The sequence below is a fragment of the Vidua macroura genome, chromosome 3 (assembly GCF_024509145.1).
Source record: "Vidua macroura isolate BioBank_ID:100142 chromosome 3, ASM2450914v1, whole genome shotgun sequence".
NCBI lineage: Eukaryota > Metazoa > Chordata > Aves > Passeriformes > Viduidae > Vidua > Vidua macroura.
In genome coordinates this window covers 22,135,465-22,147,584 of record NC_071573.1, presented here as the reverse complement: position 1 = coordinate 22,147,584, position 12,120 = coordinate 22,135,465, and the positions used below count along the sequence as shown (strand labels likewise).

Sequence of the window (12,120 nt, the reverse complement as noted above, 5' to 3'; positions counted from 1 at the left end):
TAGACATGTCCAAGGACTCCAAATATTAAATGTGTATGTGAGCCATAAGAATGGTTTAAGACTGACCACATGCACTCCACACTAGTGCAGAAGTAGCTGGTGGACTGGAGATTAAACCAGTGCTTCTGCATTACTGCTGCTTCTTTTTCTATTCTCCTGAGGACTCTAAAAGTCTGTGTATTTATTCTGAGAAGAATCCAAATAAGTTTCATTCACTTGTTCTATAAAACTACAACAACTGAGTCAGTCTTCAAAAGCATGTCTTTTTTTAGTGTTTATCCTTCATATGTACTTAATCATTTACCATAAATAGGAATGGATCACTTTTTGTTTACTTGAAGATATGAACATTTCTATTTTCCAGAATTGTCTGAAAGAGAAATTTCCCAGATATAATTTCCTGGAGCATATTAATGGGCACTAGTGGCTTCAACCTTGAAGCAGCTCTGCTTTAACTGTAAAACTAAATGCAAAATTAATTAGTTGTGTTTTTTTGTTTTGGTTTGGGTTTTTTTTGTTTGTTTGGTTGGTTGGTTGGTTTTTTGGTTTTGGTTTTTTTTTTTTTTTGTGTTTTTTTTTTTTTGTTTGTTTGTTTGTTTGTTTGTTTTTTTTTTTACATAAAGCAGCAATCTACCACTGGTCTGATTTCTGATTTATCCTATTGCTGGAATTGCTTCCACCAAAAGAAAAGCCACAATAAAGCAAAAGGTAAGTGCAATTTTTAGTAAGTTTTTGCTTAGCATTGCACCAGTAGAAAGGTCACCAGAGCTGGGTCCTCTGTAGGTAGGAGACTCACATAATGGCAAAGTAGAACAGGACAAGCCTAAGTCTAGGAGCATTAATGGATCAGTCACTTAAGTGAAATACGATGCTTAAGCTCCCTTCTTTGCCCTCTGGCAGGCTGAGGCATCCTGCAATTAAAGTTTAGTTAGGAGAAGGATTATCAGGCACGTATAAGCTTTGGAACAGACCTGTCATGTATGAAGAGCAGCCACTGATATTGATGCCCAACGGAGAGGCTCCCTTGGAGTTTGATTACAGCAGTCCAACATTCCAATTTATGAATTACACTCAAGAACAGTTTATCCCCCCATGCAGATGTGATCTAATCACATCAGTCCCCTCTGAGATTCCCAGTGGAGCTTTTAATGCTTTTGGACACATTAGACCATGGAGTCAGCTTGACAATTCTGCTTGAGGGGATTTGTCAAAGCCATTAGAGTGCAGACTGGATGCCTGCACTGAAGGATGTGGGATCACCTGCCTGAGCCTGCACTGGGCTAGCTGGGACCTCAGTGATAGGTAGAAGTGCCCTACTATATAGTGAGCTAATTTAGTGGAGACAAACCTCAAACCAACTGCTTTACACAAAGCTTAATCCAAATCTTCAAGATTCAAAACATTTTTAGTCATTCCCTTCTCATTCATTTGGGAAAGCCAAAGAAAACAGACACTACCCTCAGGAAGGCTGTACCCTCAGGATTTCCAAACCAAGCAAAACCAGAAAAAATGGCAAGAGAGACAAACCCAATCACAAAGCTGAACAAAGGTTACTCAGAAGAAAGGATGTTAAGGGTCTGCAGATAATTTGGTCCTTCAGAAGCAGAGAAGGGACTTGGAAACACTCAGTTACCACTTTGAAAACCTGACAATACTTCATCAGTCAAAGCATACTTTGAAAAAGTAACACTGCCTAAAACTCAAGGAGGAGAAATTTTCCATGATCAATGGGAGGCTACTGGAAATAGTATCAAAGAGGAGCTGATCACTCAAAAGCTGGCCTCCAAAACTTTTCTAAACTGTGCTCAGAAAAGCTTCACAACAGCAATCTTGGAAGGAGAGGCTTCTATCAATTACTAGGATAAGGCTGGGAACAGAATCACACTTTTTTTATTCAGTTTGTTCTGTGGCACATGTTGGTCCAGCTCAGTAAGCAGGATAATGAATGTGTTCTCCTGGGAGAGAAGAGCAGAGCTGCTGGGCAGCTAATCTTGTGCACAGAACCACTGACAGGCCTGCATGGAGACAGGGCCTGCAAGTCCATCCAGCTTAACCCTAAAAACAGAGAAGGGAAGCTATAAATTCCCACTCCCATTTGGTGTCCAACCCTACCAGGGGGATTAAACACCTGGTCTCCAGTCATTTCTCCAGCTGCCCATCACAGGGTGGTGAGGGCACTTGGAAATGGGGCAGGGTATTCTGAACTAACTGCACAGGAGAATAACACACAGACACTTGTGTGACTCTAACCCACAAACTGCTGTCTCTTGCAGCAAACATATGGCAAAATTGGGAACAGAGCTGGGAACAAAACCACATTTTCAGCTCATTTGCTTTTTCCAGGAGTCACAAATCACCCAGCTCCAGTTATCATGTCCAGCACTTAAACAACAGTTGGCTTTTCACAGTTTATGTAATATTTATTATACAAGCATATTTCCTCCATCTACCTTAAGAGAGCTTCAGAAAAAAAATCAATTTCTTCCTTGATTAGCATAGGGACTGTCTGCCTTTAGGACTCAGATGTATTTCACAGGAAAGGGAATGTGAGCACTTGAGGAAGGTGCCTAATAGTTGTGACAGGTCTTTTCTTTTGCCTTTCCCAGTGACTGAAGCCAAGAGCAGACCCTCACATTTGTGTCTTGCCTGGGTGGCTGCATCCTCAGTGGAGTCAAATATCCAAACCCTTGCAAACAGGCCATGGCTAAGACAACAGCTTCCCATACACAGCAGTGCTGACTGTGCTGGGACACATTCCCAGTTCCCCACCGCCCACTGAGCTGCAAAAGGAACTCAGTACCTATAGCTTTACAGCTCCTTGGAAGAAACCATCCCAAAAAGGTTTTTTTGAGACATCCTGTTGCTACATTTTTATTCCATTACAGCCCACTTGAAATATCCCAAGTCTGTTTTTACACTGATGATAATAAGATTCTGCATTAGTGCTACCAACAAACATCCTACCATCCCTTTGGGAGGCTGTGAGGGAGGATTCTGTAAGTAGCAGAATCCATACTGGAGTAAGGATGGGGATACTGGATCTCCTGGTTCCTCTGCCTCACATATTCCTGAATCGTCTGTTTTCAAGGAAAAAAAATTAAATCTTCCTTGTGAAATGTGATCAGTACATTTTTAGCCTGGTTTTCTCTGGAAAGGGGGTTCATGTAACCACCCTGGTTGCAACCCCTCTCCCAAGTAACCTTCAAATCTGCCATGTGACTTTAGACAAATCTGAGAGGATTTACAGCCTGAGGGATGGTCCTTACATTCCTACACTTTTTGGAAACCAACAATTGAGCAGAGACCTTCAGGCTGTGATCTCCAGAGAGGAAGAACACTTTTTACATTCTGCCCAACAGCACAAACATGTTTACTTGTGTATATACATGTAATATTCAGACATAAATACACGTATAGTGACAGACTGACCAGCACACACACAGCTCTGGGTCAGCTATTTCCTGCTTTTTTCTTCCCCTTTAAATCTAAAAACTATGCATCTTTCCATTTCAAATACAAGACTTTTCTTTTTCTAAAACTAGAATAAAATATACTTTACCCTTTCACTACTTTGCTGATTTATTTATATTTTTATTTTATCTTATTTGATGAAAAGCTGCTTCCTATCAAACTTTCCAGACACTTTTGCCTGTAATAGATGGCTTTGTCACCTCCACCACTGGGTGCAATGTGGCAGCTAAGTGCCACTGGATATGATGTGTGAAGTTGTTATAATAAATAGCTTCAAATCTGGTCTGGATCAGAGAAATAACCCTGAAGCAAAGAAAATTCAATTACTCCTTTCTAGTTTCAGGAAGATCAAATCATAAAGCATTTGAGGACAACATCTCTTCTGCTTGAATCCCTTGCATTAAGAAAAAACACAACTGGAGAGCACAATGAGGCAGAGACAGAACTGTTACCCTGGGATAAGACTTGGGAACAGTGATGCTTCTCCACAGAAAACTGCTGATGCTCAAATACGAGCAATGGGCACAACATGAACCCCATGAATGGACACCCATTACATGAACAGAGCTACCAGCAAATAGAGATGAGGGGATTCTGATTGTCTTTACATTTCCCTTGTGTGTTCTGTCACCTTTTTGAGGAACAAAACAAACTGAAGTTCCACAAAAACATCAATCACTGTCTCTCTTCAAAGCCACACAAAAATGCTGTTAAAAAGGCAAGATTTTTTTTCCATATGATAATGGATGTTTGTCCGAAACAAGAGTATTGAGCCTGCCAAATTACTTTTGAAACGACACTGTACCTGTTGCATGTTTGAATTTCTTTCCCATGGAAAGCAGAGTTTCAGGGAAGAGGAAAGGTGCACACCAGGATCTCTCGTGCTACTTTGGAGCAGGGGTGCAAGCAATGCACAAGCTAAAACCTGGGAAGAGCCTTCACAGCAACTTGCCCAGCCTCTGTTATACATGGTAATTGTTAATGGAAATACCATAGCAATTATTTCTTCTGGTTTTTTTTTATCTCATTCTAACTCATGTTTTTTATCCAAAGTTTAAAAGACAAGTGGATCATTCCTGTATAATGTGAAAAACAATGATTTTTCTAAGGCTTGATTGGGTCAAAACTGCAAAACCACATGACACTTCCTGAGGCACATCTCAGTCAAACAGGACTTGAAAAGGTTCACATTCAGAAAACAAGGCAGGCTTCAACCAAGTGTTGAGATCACTACATGCCTAAAATTCCCCATGGACTGCCTCCAAAAGACACCCAAAATCAGCAGGAAGTGTTTCCCTGATTTTGATAAAAACCTCTTGTATTTGCAGAAAACAAAGTAATCCACCAGCACTTGCCAACTAAAATGAACTGCATTAAACTCAGACACATTTAGGTTACTACACTTTCTTTAAGAAAGAAAACCAAGAGTGCTGAACCTGTCAAACAATTAAAACCCAAGAATGTCCCATTTTACAAGAAGACTGAAGCTGTGCTGCAAATCCTTTCTCCCAGAGGTTAACAAGGAAAGGCAAGTGTGCCAGTTTTGCTGATCTGTACCTCTGCTGAGATATCCCAGGTGCACCAACCTTCCCTCAGACACAGAGTCAGATGTGTGGAGGACAAAGGTGGGCAAGTCTGACAACCTGTTAGGAGAGACACCAGGTCTGCAGAGGAAACATCGGCTGCTATTTATTTCATACTATTGCATCCCAAAACTGCTTTGTGCAACAAAGAACCAAACCCTGTGAAACACCAGTGAAACTGAACCCAGCAGAGACCTGGGTGGCAATCTAGGCAAAGGAGTTTGGAAAAGGGAATACAGTAGTGTAAAAGAATTTCCAGGGATTTCCATTAAATTCCTTGGACCAGCAGTCTGAAGAGTCATTCCTTTAGTTTCCCCTGAATGCAAGATATGGCAGTAAAATCATGGAATGTGCTTGGGATTAGCTCACTGTGCTTATTAACAAGGTGGGGAAAAACTCACAGCAGCACAGGCGACATCTGTGGTCTGACACCAGCTTTACACAGAGTTAAACACTGACTTGTCCAGTGGGGCTGTTAGGGACAGTCAGGGAGCTAATCAGGAATAAATAAACCAGTTTTTAATTACAGCCTTAGTCCAGACTGAGCAAGACCACACCTATTCTTACACGAACCACCCTATTTTCTAGCTTGGTGCTCGGTCTAGGCCTAGAGAAGAAATTTTAGAGAGCATATATAAATGTGCATCTTTAGATGCCTGGCACACCTTTAAAGGTCAGTCATCCTACAGATCTTCCTTAAAAACCTGCACGGTAAAAATTCACTCTTTTCAGCATTTGAAGTCTGTTAAAATTATTTTCCTAATCCTTTGATGCAGTCCTTAGGTTCCACCTAGTGGCTTTGAACAGTCATGAACAGCAGACTAGACAGGCATTTTATTGCCTAAATTCTTAATTCTCACGTGTGTGTGGGTCTAGCTTTAGAAAGAACCATAGAGTCTTCTTTAGATGCAATTCTGCAATTTTGACCTAATCAATCCTTAGAAAAATAATTGCTCTTCATATTCCATAGGCATGATCCTCTTTGAAACGTTGGATACAAAACATGAGCTAGAACGAGATTTTAAAAATAATAAGAAATAACCTGCTGTGGTATTTCCACTAAATTGCCATTTATAACAGAGGCTGGGGAAGTTCCTGTGAAGGTTGCATCGACTCCCTTCACAGCCAGCTGAGGAACAGGCACCTCTAGACCAGGACTCGGATGACTTTTTGTAGAGGTTTACCTTCAGGTGAGATGAATTACATCCCAGAAGTGTCTCATTTCCTCATTTTCATTACAAAGAGAAGCCAAGGGGCTTACTGATAGCCTAGTACCACCACCTCACCTCCTGAATCCCACCCAGGCTGTCTGACTAAGAAACACTCTCTGACACAGCCCTTGAAGTGCAGCCCACCTTGCAGGGAGCTCTCAGCAGGCAGCAAAAGGCATCTGGAAGCAGGGCAATCACAACAGTTACAGATTTGCACCTAAATTTAAAAGCCCAATAGTGGCAGGTAGCCATGTTATCACAGAAAACTTATTTCAACACTGTTCTGCTCTGAGAATTCATCTTACCCTTCTGCTCAGCTGTGTTAGGCTGATGAAGGTAGGCTTGTCTTATAGCATGAAAAGTGTAAGACAGTTCTGCTCCTGCCTACTTGAAGGTTATAAAATAATCTATGCTTATACTTCAGTTCCCTGAGGCATTAGCAGAACACTCACTACAGACATTTTAGCCCTCTTTGGAAAAGCTGTAGTCCCTCTAAAGAGTCACTATCTTCAAAGGAAAGGGGGGAAAAAAAGCATCCAAAGAAATGTGAAACTTCATGAATTTATCAGCTGCCACATTAGAGGTCAAAAGCAGATATTTCAAAGTAATTTTAGTGTCTTACATAAACAACAAGACAGAGTTCACCAGAACTGATCTAGTTTGTCCACAGAGATCATATCCATTTAAAGAGCTCAAGAAAAAAAAAAAAAAAAAAAAAAAAAATTGACCTAGTTCATGATTTGTGGAGTGTGGGATGGATGAAAGGTCTTTAGCTCCTTAATGTAGCTTTTTCTGTCTACTCTCATTTCAAGGAGCGTTACTTTTGGTCACATGCAGATTGAGGCTTGCACCCAGCAAATCATGTCTGCTTTTCTAGAACGTGACTGGTGTACAGCAGAGCTGCTCGGATTTATAACTCCACAGCGGGTGTCTCTCCGCTTCCTCTGCACTGCTCACCTTCTCACCTTCACCTAAGCTTTCATGGAGCATGTGACAGACTGGTTCTTTTATGCAAAGAAAAGGAGAAAATCCTCAAATGCCTTCAACCTTCCACAGTAAAAATCAAAAAATGAAGGCTCCACACTTCCTGTCATGCTGTCGGGTTCATACCCCAGTCAAACGAGATATGTGGTTTATCTGCGAGAGTTAAACCAGGTTTTGTGCAACAGTGATTTCACAAAAGCTGAGCTATCATCTCCTTAAAGGGACTGTCTCCCCACTCCGCACAAACCAGGTGTTGTGCAGTCTTACCTCCCGAAACCTTGACTCAGGCAGCGGCTGCTCCCTGGCTCTCAGCGTGGGGATGCCCGGAAGGAGCGGGAGTCACTCCTGGGAGCAATCCTCCCCTGCGCCACCGAAACTCCCCTCTCCAAGGCACTCCCCTCTCCCCTCCCCAAGGCACGTCCCCCCTCAATCCGCGGCAGGTGCGCCCGCCCCCTCACCAAGACGGGAAGGGCCCCCCGTCACCTTCGGGCAACGCCGCGGGGGTGGCCCGGGAGATGGATTCCCTGCCCCGCCAAGGGCAGCTTTTTCCCGGAGGAGCTGCAGAGGCCCAGCTCCGGCCCAGGGGAGCCGCAGGTGCGGCACCCACAGACCCTTCAAGGGGCTGTGCTGGGCCCAGGCCGGGCGGAGTGCAGGGACCCCGCGGCACCGCCGGGGAAGCCGCCCGGCGCAGGGACAGGAGCCGTCGGCAGGGGTGGAACTGATAGGTGGCTCCATAGCTCAGTGGTTAGAGCACTGGTCTTGTAAACCAGGGGTCGCGAGTTCGATCCTCGCTGGGGCCTTCTGAGGTTTTCTTGCCTTTTTTTTTTTTATTATTGTTTCTGCCCTGACCGAGCTGGGGCGTTCCGGGAAGAGCGGGCGGCGGGGGTCGCTGCCTTTTGCATCCCGGCACGGCGCCTGCAGAGGGCGGCGGTGGGAGACGAACGAAGCGTCGGAGCTGCAAACTGACGCCGTGGGCTCGGCTGCCTCCGGGGGCAAGAGCGCAAGGACGGTCCCGGCTCCGCTTCCCAAATCAATCATTTCCCTGCATCTGAACATCGGGGGTTGCTACGGCGCCGCTTCCACCGCGTGGGATCCGGAGCCGCAGGATGCTTCCAGCACACAGGGTGGCTCAGCTCTAACGCGGAGTTTTGGTGGGGGAGTTGCTTGGCTTCTGGTGCTTTGATTGTGTTGGTGTTTCAGAGTTGCTGAACATTTCCAACCCTTACTGGACCCTATGAAAGCTGCAGGTGATCCGTACCTTGAAAAAAATATTCATAGAATAACTTGGGCTGGAAGGGACTTTAGAGAATATCACATTCCAAGCCCATGCTGTGGGCAGGGACACAGTCCACTGGAGCGGGTTGCTTAGAGCCCCATCCAACCTTGCTTTGAACACTTCCAAGGATGGAACATCCACAGCTTCTCTGGGCAACCTTTGCCAGTGCCTCACTGCCCTCACAGTGAAGAATTTCTTCCTAATATTTAATCTAAACCTCCCTTCTGTCAGTTTGAAGCCATTCCCCCTCGTCCTGTTACTACCTGCCCTTGTAAAAAGCCCATCTCCAGCTTTCTTGTGGGTCTCCTTCAGGGACTAGAAGGCTGCTATAAGATTTCCCTGGAGCCTTCTCTTGTCCAGGCTGAACAACCCCAATTCTCTCATAGGAGACATGCTGCAGCCCTCTGAGCATCTTAGTGGTCCTCCTTCAAAAAATAAAATCTAATTTCATTGTCTGAAAGACAACTACTCTTGAAACGCACTTTTTCCTGCATTTCAGGGATAAGAAAAAAAAAAAAAAAAGGTAATTGACATATCAATTCCATATTCTTCAATAGAAGACTAAAGTCCTGAAGTTTAGAGTCATTTGTATTTATTAGACAGTCATACACAGCCAAATCTTACCAGAGAATATCCATCATAGGCTCTCATAAACATTTATGTCAGAAAAGAACATCACAGCAGGATTTGGAAGCTGGTGCTGTTAAAGTTTAATATGTTTAATAGAACATATACAGAGATTGCTAACACTGCCATTAATAGGGGCACACCTGGGAGCACTCGATAACAAGTCAGCCAAAATCTCTTCTATTTGGTCACTATTCAACACTTTTGTTTCACCATTTCATAGGCTACTTGCTTTTTCTGGGACATCACTGAGCTTCAAAAGCTGCTTCTTCCTCCTCTTCTCCACTTTTCCCTTAGCTAGAGCTGCTTTCTTTGGAAGAACCTCTTGTTCTGGCTAGGTGGGAGCTCTTCTTTTTTTGGCAAAGGTGGTGCTGGTGCAGTTCTGGAGTTGTGTCCAGTCTTCTTTCCCTTGTGAGGTTTAGCCTCAGCTTTGACTCTCTCTCTCTCTTTACCAGATGGATCTGTTTTTGCTGTTGATGCTTTTATTTTGGTGGATGGGGTCTTTTTGGCTGTCTTAGAAGAAACTCTTGGGGTGGCTGCAGTGAGGTAGAAGATTTTTTTGGAGCCATGGTTGTTGAAGGTTCATTTAGCAGCTCAAGGACAGTCTCTGAAGAAAGTAATTAACATGGTTCAGCATTCCTGCTTTGAGGCAAAAGGCTAATTCTGATATGACTGATAGAAACAATTATTAGAGCCATAGTCAAGAAAAACAGCTGAAATTATGAAAGAAGAAATGCACACTATAAACCTCTCTTCTTCCATTAAAAGACCCTTGTTTTTCTTGGAAATAAAAGTATTGATTTTAGAAATTATGAATGTGTGTTTAAGGAAAATTACTTCCAGACAGAATGTAATGAAATCTTGCACACTTCTCTAGCAGACTTAACAATATGAATTGTTCATAATACACTAATATCTGGAAATCACAGACAAGATAATATCAACTTGTTAAACACTGGTTTCTACTCAAGGTGTAACTCCTACCCCAGCTGCATGGGACTTTAAGACAGAACACAGCTTAGAAAAAGGAAGATTGAACACTTAGGAAAAAAAAATCAGGGACTGGGGTTAAGCAAAGGCACAGCATCAAGTAGACAGCAGAAGCTGTGTTTGATTATCACATTAAATGTGATAACCAAACTTCAGGATTGCTCCTGCTCAGTGCTGTAGTTGTTAAGACTCCTGAAGGTTTCAGTCACATGCCTGTAAGTTTATATATATGTTTTGCTTCTCATTAAAATCAAAGCCTGACAACTGACATGCTCTTGGAAGAAATGGTATCTATTTGCTCTTTGTTTTCACTGGAACAGGCTTGTATTTACACTTCTCTGGTGGAGCTCCCCTTGGAAAACAGAAAGGCAGATGCAGGCATCTGAGAGATTGTTAGGGAAGTTTATTTATTCCATAGTCACACACCAATTCCCTGTTGTCATTTGCCTCTGGCGGAAGAGGCATGAAAGCACTTTAGGCACCTGGAGTGCAGCATAGGTGGAATTCAAGAGGCTGACACAGGGCTGTCAAGCCATAAAATTCCTGTACCAACAGCAGCTGGTGAATGTGACCTTCACTGGGATTTTCTTTGGATACAACAGTGCAGCAGCAAGAGGGGTGAGAAAGGAAAGGAACAGGCACAGAGGGAGGGAAATGTGTCTGTGTTCCTCTCCTCTGTCCCCTGACAACTTCCCACAGTACAAAAGCACCAAAACAAAAACCAACCGAACACATTTTCCCTGAGGTAAAGATGTTGCACGTTAAGTGACAGGAAAAGAGGTACAAAGAACCACAACACACCTGTGTTCTCTGTTAACCACCAAGGGAACTGCTGTAGGACAAATAAGAGCAGGTTCTTCCAATCTGGCATGCTTGACAGCACCAAGCAAAGCAAAGTATGACCTAAGGCATCGCATTTTCTTGTGATTACCTTTCTCCTTCAGATAGTGGCAAGAGCCAAGTGCTTCCTCTACACCATTTCAATTTTTTGAAAAAGGTTACTAAAGCAGGGTTTCAGGCATTGATTGTGGGGATTTCTGGTGGGTTGTGAGGGTTTTTTCCGTTCATCTCTCTCCTCTCTGATTTTAAAATTACATTCTAACTCGTTTCCTCTCTGCTCTGGACAGAAGGAATTTGGTGCCACCCCGCTGTCTCAAAGAGTACTGCTGCAAAGGCAAGCCGAAGTGGAGACAAACACCACTGCTGCCATCAGCTTTCCTGGCAGGTTCCTCGGGAAGTCTGAGTTGCCATCAGGCACATGACAGTGGCCCTGACAATGTTTTGGAAGCAGCAGTTTGTGAGGCTTGCTGTCCGAGCAAGCGCACTTCCTACCGTGCGGGTAGGAGGCAGGGAATGCTGGATTCACTGCGCCCAGCAGAGAAGCCAGCTATCCCCAGGAAAAATCCTATAAATAGCAGTAAAATCAAAAGAGATTTTACTCTTCATGACGAGAGCAGAGTCACTCCAGGAGCTGGAGGTGTCAGGACTGTGCTCCAGAGCCTGCTCAGTCTCTGATGAGCTCTGCACAGCCTGGGCACGCCTGCCAAGTGCAAAAAGACCAGGGCAGAGCTGACACAACCCCATCCGGGCTAAAGCAAACAAGGGGAGCCGTAAAATGCAGGAAAACATTCCTGAGAGCCAAGGGAGTAAGTGCCTAGTCCTGCTCTAGAAGTGATGGACAAAAAGCTTCAAAAGCACAGGGTCTTATGGCACATTAAGGAGTGGCATAGAGACAGCACAGATTTATTTGTTTTGATAAATAGATTCTGCTGAAGCTTTTGATGTTTATGCAAGGTCACATATATATATATCAAATATTACGTTTTGGTCACTCACAGTTAATGCACTTTCTGGCAGATGATAAGCTGTTAAAGGCAGAAATCTCCTCGAGCAGTAAAAGATTCAAGTTCTGTTCCCATCACCTTGGAACACAGTTTGAGTTAACTACCTAGCTTTGGATCTAACTTCTCAAGAAAAC

At 43.6% G+C, this 12,120-nt stretch overlaps 1 protein-coding gene and 1 non-coding gene across 2 annotated transcripts in view; one reads left to right on the top strand and one right to left on the bottom strand.

Moving 5' to 3' along the window:
- Positions 1-7,590, bottom strand: part of DUSP10 (dual specificity phosphatase 10) — a 260,585-nt gene extending 252,995 nt beyond the window's left edge. Inside the window, exon 1 of the mRNA XM_053972783.1 lies at positions 7,517-7,590. The gene's annotated coding sequence lies outside the window, so the exon portion shown is untranslated. The remainder of the gene's footprint in view (positions 1-7,516) is intronic.
- Positions 7,591-7,976: 386 nt separating this feature from the next.
- TRNAT-UGU (transfer RNA threonine (anticodon UGU)) lies at positions 7,977-8,049 on the top strand. Its single transcript has one exon. It is a non-coding gene; the product is annotated as a tRNA-Thr (tRNA).
- The last annotated feature ends 4,071 nt before the right edge of the window (positions 8,050-12,120 follow it).